The following is an 11,250-nucleotide window of genomic DNA, read 5'->3' as shown; positions in this document are numbered from 1 at the left end:
CATGAGAGGGCCGAGGCCGACATGCAGAGGGCGTCGGGGGAGCTCGCGGTGGCGTCCGGGAAGCTTTTGGAGGTGTCTAAGGAGCTGCGTGTGACCTCTGCTGGTGCGGCCGAGAGCTAGGCTAGGGTTCTTGCCTTGGAGGAGGAGCTTCATTTGTTGAGGGGAAGGCATGAGGCGGAGCTGGCATCTGCAGGTGAGTGAGCGGTGGCTGAGTTCTAGGCGTCCTCTGCGTTCTTGACACTGTATCAGGCGCAGCTTCAGCCTACCTATAAGGGAGGGGTCCGGGACTTAGCCGCTGTGTCCTGGAGGTGACCCCCGATTATGACTTCTCTGTCTTGGGGTTCTTTGAGTTTGCTGTGGCACTTCCGGGTGTAGCGGTGGTGGAGAGCGTTCTAGTGTCAGAGGTGGAGGCTGCCCTACCTGAGGGGGGTGCTACTGTACATCTTCTTGAGGTGGACATGATGTCTCCTGCTGGGTCGGATGTGACCCACCCCTCTGTGGTCCTTTAACCCTACGGCCGTACCGATCCTATAGATGTCTCAACCTTTTTCCTTCTTTGAACTTGAGTTGTAACTATTATGACTTTTCTATGTGATCGCTTTTGCTTTTCTTTGATTGCATTGTCTCTTGGCGATTATTTGCGTGTTGATGCTCTCTGACCCTTGATAGTCATGGGATTTTGGTAGTGGCGTTGCGCCTTGGTGATCATCGGACCTTGGTGGGTTAACACCTTAGGCGTAGAGCCTCAGTGGTGGCATGACGCCTTAGGCATGAAGCCTCAGTGGTGGCATGACGCCTTAGGCATAAAGCCTCAGTGGTGGCATGACGCCTTAGGCACGAAGCCTCAGTGGTGGCATGTTGCCTTAGGCATAAAGCCTCAATGGTGGCATGACGCCTTAGGCATAGAGCCTTAGTGGTGGCATGACGCCTTAGGCATAGAGCCTCAGTGGTGGCATGTTGCCTTAGGCATAAAGCCTCAGTGGTGGCATGTTGCCTTAGGCATAAAGCCTCAGTGGTGGCATGACGCCTTAGGCATAAAGCCTCAGTGGTGGCATGACGCCTTAGGCATAGAGCCTCAATGGTGGCATGTTGCCTTAGGCATAAAGCCTCAGTGGTGGCATGACGCCTTAGGCATGAAGCCTCAATAGTGGCATGTTGCCTTAGGCATAAAGCCTCAGTGGTGGTATGATGCCTTAGGCATGAAGCCTCAGTGGTTGCATGTTGCCTTAGGCATAAAGCCTCAGTGGTGGCGTGTTGCCTTAGGCCTAAAGCCTCCGAGGTGGCGTGACGCCTTGGTGTAGTGGCAGTGATTTGATTGAGTGGTAGAAGAAGACAAGTATTCCTGAAACATCTCTTTATTTTGAATGAAATTCAAATTGACCTTGAAATAGTGATGTCATCTCATCACTCATCGCTATTGTCTTTGCTACCACTACTACTATTGCTACTACTTGACTCGCTACTATTGATGGAGTTGTTTGCTTCTCTACTGGTAATAGTTCTTCAGGTGTTCTGAGTTCTATGTACGGTCTACCTTCTTGCCCCCTGGAGTCTTCAAGCGGTAGGTCCCTGGACGTATCTGCTTGGAGACTATGTAGGGTCCTTCCCAGTTAGCTGACAGCTTCCCTGCCTTCTGTGGCTGTGATGCACTTGCCCTTCGTAGGACTAGATCTCCCTGGTGGAATAGCCTTTCCTTGACCCTGGCAGTACATTGCTGGTAGACGACGTTCCTTAATAGTGCTCTCTCACGGACCTCATCTATAAAGTCTAGGTTCGCCCGTAGTCAGTCGATATAGGTAAGTTCGTTGAAGTACAGAACCCTATGGGACATGGCGCAGACCTCTACTGGTGCCAATGCTTCAGTGCCATATGCTAGGCGGAATGGGCTCTCTCCTGTGGGCGTCCGTACTGTAGTTCGGTATGCCCACAGGACGCTTGGTAGCTCTTCGACCCATTTTCCTTTGGCTCCCTCTAGCCTTTTCTTGACTCCTTCCAATAGTGTTCTATTGGTGACCTCCACCTGACCATTGGCCTGTGGGTATGCTACCGATACAGCCGATAGTCGATGTTGTAGCTGTGACAGAATGCTTGGAATTTTGGGTTGTTGAATTGTTTGCCGTTGTCTGAGATGAGGATCTGTGGTACCCCAAACCTTTAGATGACGTCGTCGCGGACGAACTTCTCCATCTCTGTCTCTGTTATCTTGGCCAAAGGTTTAGCTTCGAGCCACTTGGTGAAGTAGTCAATCGCGACGACCAGGTCCTTTTTGTTTTCCGATGCTGTAGTGAAGTTGCCTAAGATGTCTAGTCCCCATATGGCAAAAGGTATGGGGTTGAGGATTGATGTCAGCTTGGTGGCGGGTAGATGGGGTACTAGGGCGAACAACTGAAATTGCTCGCACTTCTTAGCATATTGGATGGCCTCCTCTTGCATTCATGGCCAGTATAGTCCCTGGCGGAGGATTTTGTAGGCTAGGACTCGTCCCCCCATATGGCTTCCACATATCCCCTCATGGACTTCGGCTAGGGCGTACTCTGCCCCCTTGGGTCCTAGGCACCGGAGTAGTGGTGTTGTTGCTCCCCGCTTGTATAGTACCCCGTCTAGGACGGTGTACTTTGCAGCTCTCATCCTGATCTTCCTTGCCTCGGCCTTGTCTTCTGGTAAGACGTTGTTCTGGAGGTAGTTGAGTAGAGGGTCCATCCAGCTAGGTCCCTCCTCGATTTCGTTAACCTGCTTTTCCTTATACGTTGGCTCATGCAGGATCTCAACATAGACTGCGCTAGCCAAATTTCAGAGTTCCTCATTGGCTAGCCTGGATAGGGCGTCGGCGACGGCGTTCTCATCCCTGGGAACTCGAACCATCTCGAACTTCACAAAACCCTCGATCAATGCTTGAGCACATGCTAGGTATGATGCCATCCTCTCATCTTTCGCCTCATACTCTCCATTCACCTGATTCACCACGAGCTGGGAGTCGCTCCAGGTGGATAGGTGTGTGACTTGGATGGCTCTGGCTACCCGGAGTCCAGCTAGTAGTGCCTCGTATTCTGCTTCATTATTGGATGCTTGGAAGGTGAATCGGAGAGCATTATGGATACGAAATCCTTCGGGGCTGGTTAATTTGAGACCAGCGCTGCTTCCTGCCGCTTTACTCGACCCGTCCATGAACATGTCCCACGATCCGTGATCCTTCTCCTCGGGCTCCCCTATTTTTTATTCGATCTCAGACAGGGTACACTCTACAATAAAATCTCCAAGAGCCTGGCCTTTAATGGCTGTCCTTGGTTGGAACCTGATGTCATGCTCACTTAAATCCACCGCCCATGCTATCAATTGTCCGGAGACGTCTGGCTTGTGCAGTATCTTCTTTAAAGGTAGGTCTGTGAGGACTATGATGGTATGGGCTTGGAAGTATGGTCATAGCTTCCTGGCTACTAATACCAATGCATAGACTACCATCTCGATCCTAGTGTACCTGGTCTCTGCATCGATCAGAACATGGCTGACGTAGTAGATAGGCCCCTAGACTTTGTCTTCTTCCTTCAGTAATACTGCGCTGACCGCGACAGGGGTGGCGGTCAGGTAGAGCTGCAACTCTTCGTTAGGTTCCGGTCGCCCAAGCAGTGGTGGGCTCTCTAGGTACTCCTTCAATTCTCCGAATGCCTTCTGGCACTCTTCCGTCCATGTGAAATCTTTAGGGCTTCGGAGGTCCTTCAACGTTTTGAAGAATGGTAAGCACTTATCACCTGATCGTGACACGAACCTGGAAAGGGTGGCGACCCTTCCATTCAACCTCTGCACTTCCTTGACCATCCGAGGAGGTGCCATCTCTTGGATGGCCTTGATCTTGGATGGGTTGGCTTCTATTCCACGGACTGAGACCATGAACCCCAGGAATTTTCCTGATGTTACACCGAAGGCGCACTTTGCAGGGTTTAGCTTCATCTGGTTCCTCCTCAGTACTGTGAATGCTTCCTCTAGGTTGGTCAGGTGTTGGTTGGCGTGGATGCTTTTCACAAGCATGTCATCCACATATACCTCCATGTTGCACCCGATCTGCTCCTCGAACATCTTGTTGACCATCCTCTGATAGGTGGCCCCTGCATTCTTCAACCCGAACGGCATGACGTTGTAGCAGTAGTTCTCTTTGTCTGTCTGGAATGCGGTGTAGGACTCATCACCCTCATGCATGAGAATCTGGTTGTATCCAGAGTAGGCATCCATAAAACTCAGCATCTCATGGCCGACGGTGGCATCGATCAATAGGTCGAAGGATGGGCAGTGGGTACTCATCTTTTGGGCATGCCTTGTTCAGGTCGGTGTAGTCGACGCACATCCTCCACTTCCCACTTGGCTTTGGTACCATGACCACGTTTGCGAACCAGGTTAGGAATTTCTCCTTTCTGATAAACCCTGATTGGCTTAACTTCTTGACCTCCTCCTTGATTGCTGCTTGTCGGTCGAGGGCAAAGTTACGCCGCTTTTGTTGAACGAGCTTCTTGGTTGGGTCGACATGTAGTCGGTGTTCTACTATAGAACGTGGTATTCCCAGCATGTCGGAGGTCGACCATGTGAAGACATCCATGTTTGCTTGGAGGAGGTGTCCAAGCCCTTCTTTCTGTTCCTTGCTTAGCAACGAGCCGACCTGAACGACCTTGGAGGGGTCATCCTGGCTGAGGGACCATGGGATGAGATCTTCCACTGGCCTTTCCCTTCTCTCTATCAGTTCATCTCTCTAGTCATTGACCATGCTCTCTAGGCAGAGTGCCATTCCACGAGTGTTACCATTGTTCTTTTTCATGAAGGTGGTGTAGCACTCCCTTGCTCTCTTCTGATCTCCTCGGACTTCGCCTACCCCATTCTGGGTGGGGAACTTCATCTTCAGGTGAAGTGGCAATATGACTCCTCTAAGGGCCGTCAGTGATGGTTGCCCTAAGAGGCCTTTGAAGGACACCACAGACTTGACTACCATGAAATTCACCATGATGGTTACTTGTTGAGGGTGTGCCCCGAAGGTGACAGGTAGTTCTATGGTACCTCTGATGGAGGCGGTGGCACCTAAGAATCCATGGAGGTAAGTGGGCTCTGGTTTGAGCTGATCATCCCCGAACCCGAACTATCGATAGGCGTCCAAGGAGAGTACGTCAACAGATGCCCCTGTGTCTATCAGCACCCTGTGTATTGGCCGATTGGCTACCTCCACCTGTACTACCAGGGCATCTTCATGTGGGAAGTTTAGTCCTTCCAGGTCTTCATCCGAGAAGGAGATCACTGCCTCGGTCTTGGCTATCTTGCTTGGCTTCTCTGCCACTCCCACGAACCTGGCATGAGCTTTAGCTTTTCTGGTGGACTCTTGCCCCGGTCCTCCAAGTTTGGTGAGGATAGGAGGTCCCTTGGTGCCACTAGGTTCTGTTGCATCTCTCCACTCTTCTGGACGGTCTCTCTCTTGATCTGTTCTTCTTTCTTCTCGTCTCGGTTCCACTTTATCTCCGTCGCAACCTCTATCTCCTTGGCCTAAGTGGTGGTCACGTCTCCCCTTCACATACTTGTTCAAGCTTCCTGCTCTTACCAGTTGTTCTATCTCTCTCTTCAATTGATAGCACTCCTCTGTGTCGTGCCCATTCTCTTTGTGGAAGAGATAATATTTGTTAGGGTTTCGCTTCTCTGGTCCTACTAGCATGGGTCCTGGCCAATGGAGTAGGTCACGGTCTTGGATCTGCATGAGTATCTGGGACCTGGTGGTGTTCAGTGGTGTGAACTCAGGGGTGCTTGCCCTCTCACATCTCTCTGGGCAGCGGTCTGTCCTCCTAGATGGGCGGTCACTCTTCTCTTGTCGACGCTCTGTCCTCGACCTCTTACCCTCTTTGCGGTCATCAGGTGCTGACCTCTTGTTGTCTTGTGGCTTGGCCTCGATTATTTTCGTTCTAGCTTGTAGTACCTTGGCCATATTTGTAAACTCGTTGCACCGCTCCAGGATCTCTTTCATAGTCCTGGTCTCATGACGTGCCAGGTCCTTGATCAGGTCCAGATCCCTGATGCCACCTGCTAGGGTTGTATGTTATGTCTGGTCATCCAAGTCTCGAACCTCCAGGGACTCCTTGGTGAACCTGCTAACGTATTCCTTGAGAGATTCCCCAGGGTTCTGTACTACGTTCAGTAGATTGACAGTGGTCTTCTTCTACTTGACATTGCTTTGGAAGCGGGTGATGCACTATTTGTATAGCTCTGCGAACGAGCATATAGATCTTGGTCGTAGCCTGGAGAACCATGACGTGGCTGTTCCCTTGAGGGATGCAGGGAGACCACGTCCGACCCACCATACAACATCATCATGCCATTAAAGTAGTTGATGTGGTCATTAGGGTCAGTGGTACCGCTGTAAAGTTAAAAGGTGGGTAGTTGAAACCTGAAAGGTAGCGTGGCTGACATGATCTCCACTGAGAATGGGTGTTGTCCAGGTATGGAATGTGTCTCACCTTTGGTCTGCTTCTTCAGCCCTTCCAGCTTCTCATCCAGGTCGCGGAGTCTTCGATCGAGCTCCTCGTCCCGTGTCTGTCCCTCATGCCTTGCTGTACGTTCACTGTGACCCCGTTCACGCTCTCTCCTGGATGTCCCCTCCTGCCTTGAGTGTTGGCGGGATGGTGAATGGTCACGCCATGATGAACCCTGTCGTGAAGGTGAGGGGCTTTCTTCTCTGTAGGTCCGACTTCGTCGTGGTATGTGACCTTCTTCAAGTCTTCCGTCGAACACAGACCTTCGGACTGATCTCTGTGGGCTAGACACCCTCGCCCTGGGTGTTGCCGTCCTGCCACGTTCTGACCGTAGCGAGAGGTCTCTTGTTCTCCTGGGATGCTGGGAAGGGTCCCCCCACTGTGGAGTGGGGGTTGCCCGTTGGCAAAGTCTCTCTGATCTCACGTCCCTGGGAGATGATCTCCTAGGGTTTGGCTCTTATCGAGGTACGGACTCCACCCTTACTGATGGTGAAGTCCTTCGACGGTGAGACGTCGCACGCTGTGTCAAGTATTCTCGAAAGTGTCATTGTTCATCGAGGATCTGTCGTTGCAGGTCGTTGATCTGACCCGTAGTGGCTGGAGCATTGGGGTCAGGTATCACCTCCACCACCACATTGTCTGTCTCGTCATTGTTGGGCTCGTCGACCATAAACTGGTCATTAAGGAGGATCTCTTCCTCCAGAGGGACATGGTCCTGGTCATTGGCTCTGCAGCGAGAGCACTCTGGGGGTGGTGATCCATTCCTTGCTCCGTTGTTGGTGGTGGTAGTCTTCCTTCGTGCCATTGAATGAATATGGAAGCGAGACTAGTAGATGTAATGGCTAACGTCGTTCCCACAGACGGCGCCAATCTATTGCGTCAAGAAATTGTCGAGCGGTCCTGCGAGTGCCATCACCTGCAAGTGGACCAAAGGGTCAATAGAGAGAACCGGTGTGGTTCTGGCCTGGGGCTCTTCGATGCCAAAGTTAGATCTCCTGAACAAATAGATGAATAGTGATTATTCAGTATGAGTTTAGATGTCCTTTGATGGGGTTGTGTACCTTGCCTTTTATAGTAGTGTATGGCGGTGTGGAGAGTCCCAGTTTGATGGCGATTGTGCCGTTGACTGGATAGAGGCCCTGGGTAACGGGGCTCTATCCTGATTGGCCATCTCCCCGCGGGAGGGGGTGTCCTAGTGGTATCAAGATCCTTGGTGGATAGATACCCGCGTGTGGTGATAACGTCATTGGTGCTTGAATCCGTCTGGGTGACGTGACTTCTAAGCGGTGGCCTAGAGTCCTGGTGGTGACATGAGTCTGTAGTGATACGATCGGGTCATAGATGAGTAGCCCCAATGTCTGTGCACCTCACGTTTGTGTCCACGATACCGTGCCTGGGTGCAGGCCACGCCTGGGTGAGAGGTCGCGCCTAGGTGAGAGGCCACGCCTAGGTGAGGCCGCGCCTGAGTGGTGGCCGTGCATGGGTGCATGCCGCGCCTGGGTGAGGCCGCGCTTGGGTGTGGCCTCGCCTGGGTGCTGGCCCCACCCAGGTGGTGGGACCCCGGTTCGTTCCCCTTGATTCTGGAGCGGGTCGCCCTGTGACACGTGGCGGCCGTTGATTGGTCCGATGAATCTTGGATGTAGCAGGTCCATCCCATCCCTGGTGCTCTAGTGGTTCTCTCTCTCTCATCTCTGTTTTTTTCCCCTGGAGCAAATGCATATGTTGTACTTTTTTTTTTTTAATATGTCTATGTCCCATAAACAGTCTGCTACTGTACTTGTTGGATCTTTAGCTCAAATTGGTAGAGCACTTGGAACATGAGCATGTTCCAAGGGTATGGTGGTTCGAATCCACTAAGATCCTTTTATTCAATTGTTCATAGCATATTCAGTTAAGGCAATCATGACCATTATGCAATGTCTAGGAGGAAGGAAGAGAATGTGAAAAAAATCACATGGCATTGTGGGACCCTGTTTTTTTGTTTTATGTACTTGAATCAAGTGACACATAAATGTGCAATAACATGTTTGATTGAATTCTATTTAATTCTTCTATTGTCGGAAAAAATCATTCAACCGAAGCATCATATAATTAAAATTTCATATAATTAAATAAAGGGCAAAGGTTGCATGGAAGGCAGTGTGCACACATAATTAAATCATTAATTAAAAATAGTAAAATTTTTAAATACTTATATTCTAATTGTGATTATATTTTATTATTATTAAATAATAAAATAATTAGTATAATTAATTTTATTTCATATTGCATTTTATCACATTTTGGGTAGATTCAAGTTTCAGAATCAGGGTAACCAAACAGTTATTCTGGTAGATTCAGGTTTCAGAATCAAGGTAACCAAAAAGTTATTCTAGTAGATTCAGGTTTCAGAATCAGGGTAATCAAACAGTTATTCTGTTAGATTTGTTCATCCACAGATACTCTGATCTATGGATGTTACATCTGAGTCAATGTAGACATCCAGAAATTTACGCAACCAAACGCAATGTAACATATTCTCCTCTTCTCATTTACCCTCAAATTCTATGTTTGGTGTCGACTTGACAAACTTTCTTGCATTCACGTCTTTTCTGTTGCAGTTGATCGTAAGAGAGAGAGAAGGTGGAAGTCCAGTACAACCGTCCGGGTTTATATTCAACAAAATCCATCCGTTCAATCCATCCAATCATTCGCAACTTGAGGTGGTGGTGCAATAAGGTTTTTGTTCAATATATATATTCCAATGTATGAGTATTGAGTACGACTATCAAAGCATCAAGGTTGAAGGTATGTGTTCAGCTACAGAAAACTTTTGTTGGAGATATTCATAAAGTGGAATCTATTGTAAAACCATTGTTGATGACGATGGCAACATGTGATCCCTGCCATGAGCTTCTAGTTGTCATTCTCCATATTGGGAGCTCATTGAAGTTCAAGAAACAAATGTTATTGGAACGATTCCATCCATTTCTACAGCTGGCTATGGATCACATGTGTTCATCATCATCTACAACGGGTCATTGCTTTAAGTTAAGAGGGAAGAGCTTGGGAGGAAACATATCTCCTTCCATAGGGAGTCTCACTTTTTGTATTTCCTCAACATCAGAAACTATGGCTTCCATGGTGAAACAACTTATCTGGTATGTTTCCTCTCTCACTATAGAATCTCTTATCTCTTGAACTTATTTCTCTCTATAAACAAAATGTTAATCGGCCTGACCCACCCCGCGAGCAATGGGAGGCTCTCCCCCTTTCTTAGTTTGAGTAAAAGACTGCAAAAGGGGAGACTTAGGGCTTTGGCTATAAATAGATGCTCTAACCCTAAGTCCCACGATAACATCAGTAACCAAGATTTCTCTCTCTCCCTACTCTCCAAGTAATTGTGTGCTCTTGAGATATTCCATCTCTTCCCAAGATTTTGTGGCTTTAAGTTCTTCTTCGTGGAGAAACCTTTCAAGATATTCGAAGATCGTTTGAGTTCGTGTGTTTGTAATTAAAGACTGGTTCTTGATCTCTTCCACTACATTCCCAGATCCATTCAGATATGATCCGAACCCATGGGAATCTCTATTTGTTTACATTGGCATTTAGAGCCATTGAGGTTTTTGATTCACATTCGATTTGGGAGAGAAGGATCTGCGACGAATGATCATAGTTTTTATTTGCATTTTCTTTGCAACTGGTGGCTCACTGACAGCTGCCGCAGTCCCACGCTCCTGATGACAGCCCGCAATATGAGCGCTCCCTAGCCTAACCCACGCCCTTATTGTGTGCTTTGCGCACCTATCGGCTTGCTGCCCTTGAACTACACACTTCATTAATTCCTATATGCAAGTATTTAAAAAAAAAAAAAAAACTTTTGAATTGGAAAAGCAATCATTATGCTACTGTTAACAATGGCATAATGATTACTTTTCAAAAGCTTCAAGCAATTCATTACGTTTTTTCAAAGGGAATTAAAATTTGATCCTTTTTTTATTTCTTGGAGCACATGAGCGTGTGCGGAACATAGGGATGGCAGATCCTTGTTTGGCCTAAGCGCAAGGGTTGCTGTCCATGTTGGCAACACTGTGCAGCTGGTACTATTGAATCCCATTGGATCTGCAATAATAATAAAAAAATTGGCAAATTTAGAGTTGTTTTTGGGATTCTTTGTTGAACTAGTTGTGCAGCTCATGTGGGTTTTTTTTTTTGGGAGTTTGTTAGACTGCACATGTGTTTCTTGGATGAGATTTTTATAATATGCATGGTTACTTGAGATTGTCAGAAGCAAATTTCTTATTATGTGTACATCTCTACTGTGAGGGTTTCTTGCGTTGGGTATATTTTACTTTATGGGTTGTTCTCTTTTGATGAGTGATTGCTCATTAGCAAGAAATCTATGGGAAAAAATGGAAGAAAGGGAGTCATCCCATATCATCTCATATATTTCCCATGTGACATGGAGATATATTTTGAGATGTTTACAAATAATTCAAGATGTCAATTAAATACCCTACCCGTGGCGGTATATGGGTAAGAGCTCAAACTTCATCTCATGCAACCTATATTTTTATATTCAATAGATGGAAAATTTTGGTACTTATATAAGGGACATTTTTTTTATAAATGTGCATTAGAGTTAGTATTCAAACATGATGCAAAGTGTGATACGCCCTAGTAGTGATGTAGTAGGATTTTATGTGATGTAATTGAAATAGTTGTAATTTTAATTATATTTTGAGAAGTCATGTAAAGGGATTCCCATCACGCTACGTAT

The sequence above is a fragment of the Telopea speciosissima genome, chromosome 4 (genome assembly GCF_018873765.1).
Source record: "Telopea speciosissima isolate NSW1024214 ecotype Mountain lineage chromosome 4, Tspe_v1, whole genome shotgun sequence".
NCBI classification, from domain to species: Eukaryota; Viridiplantae; Streptophyta; class Magnoliopsida; order Proteales; family Proteaceae; genus Telopea; species Telopea speciosissima.
The sequence above is the reverse complement of the archived record's forward strand: the minus strand, read 5'-3'. Positions refer to the sequence as shown.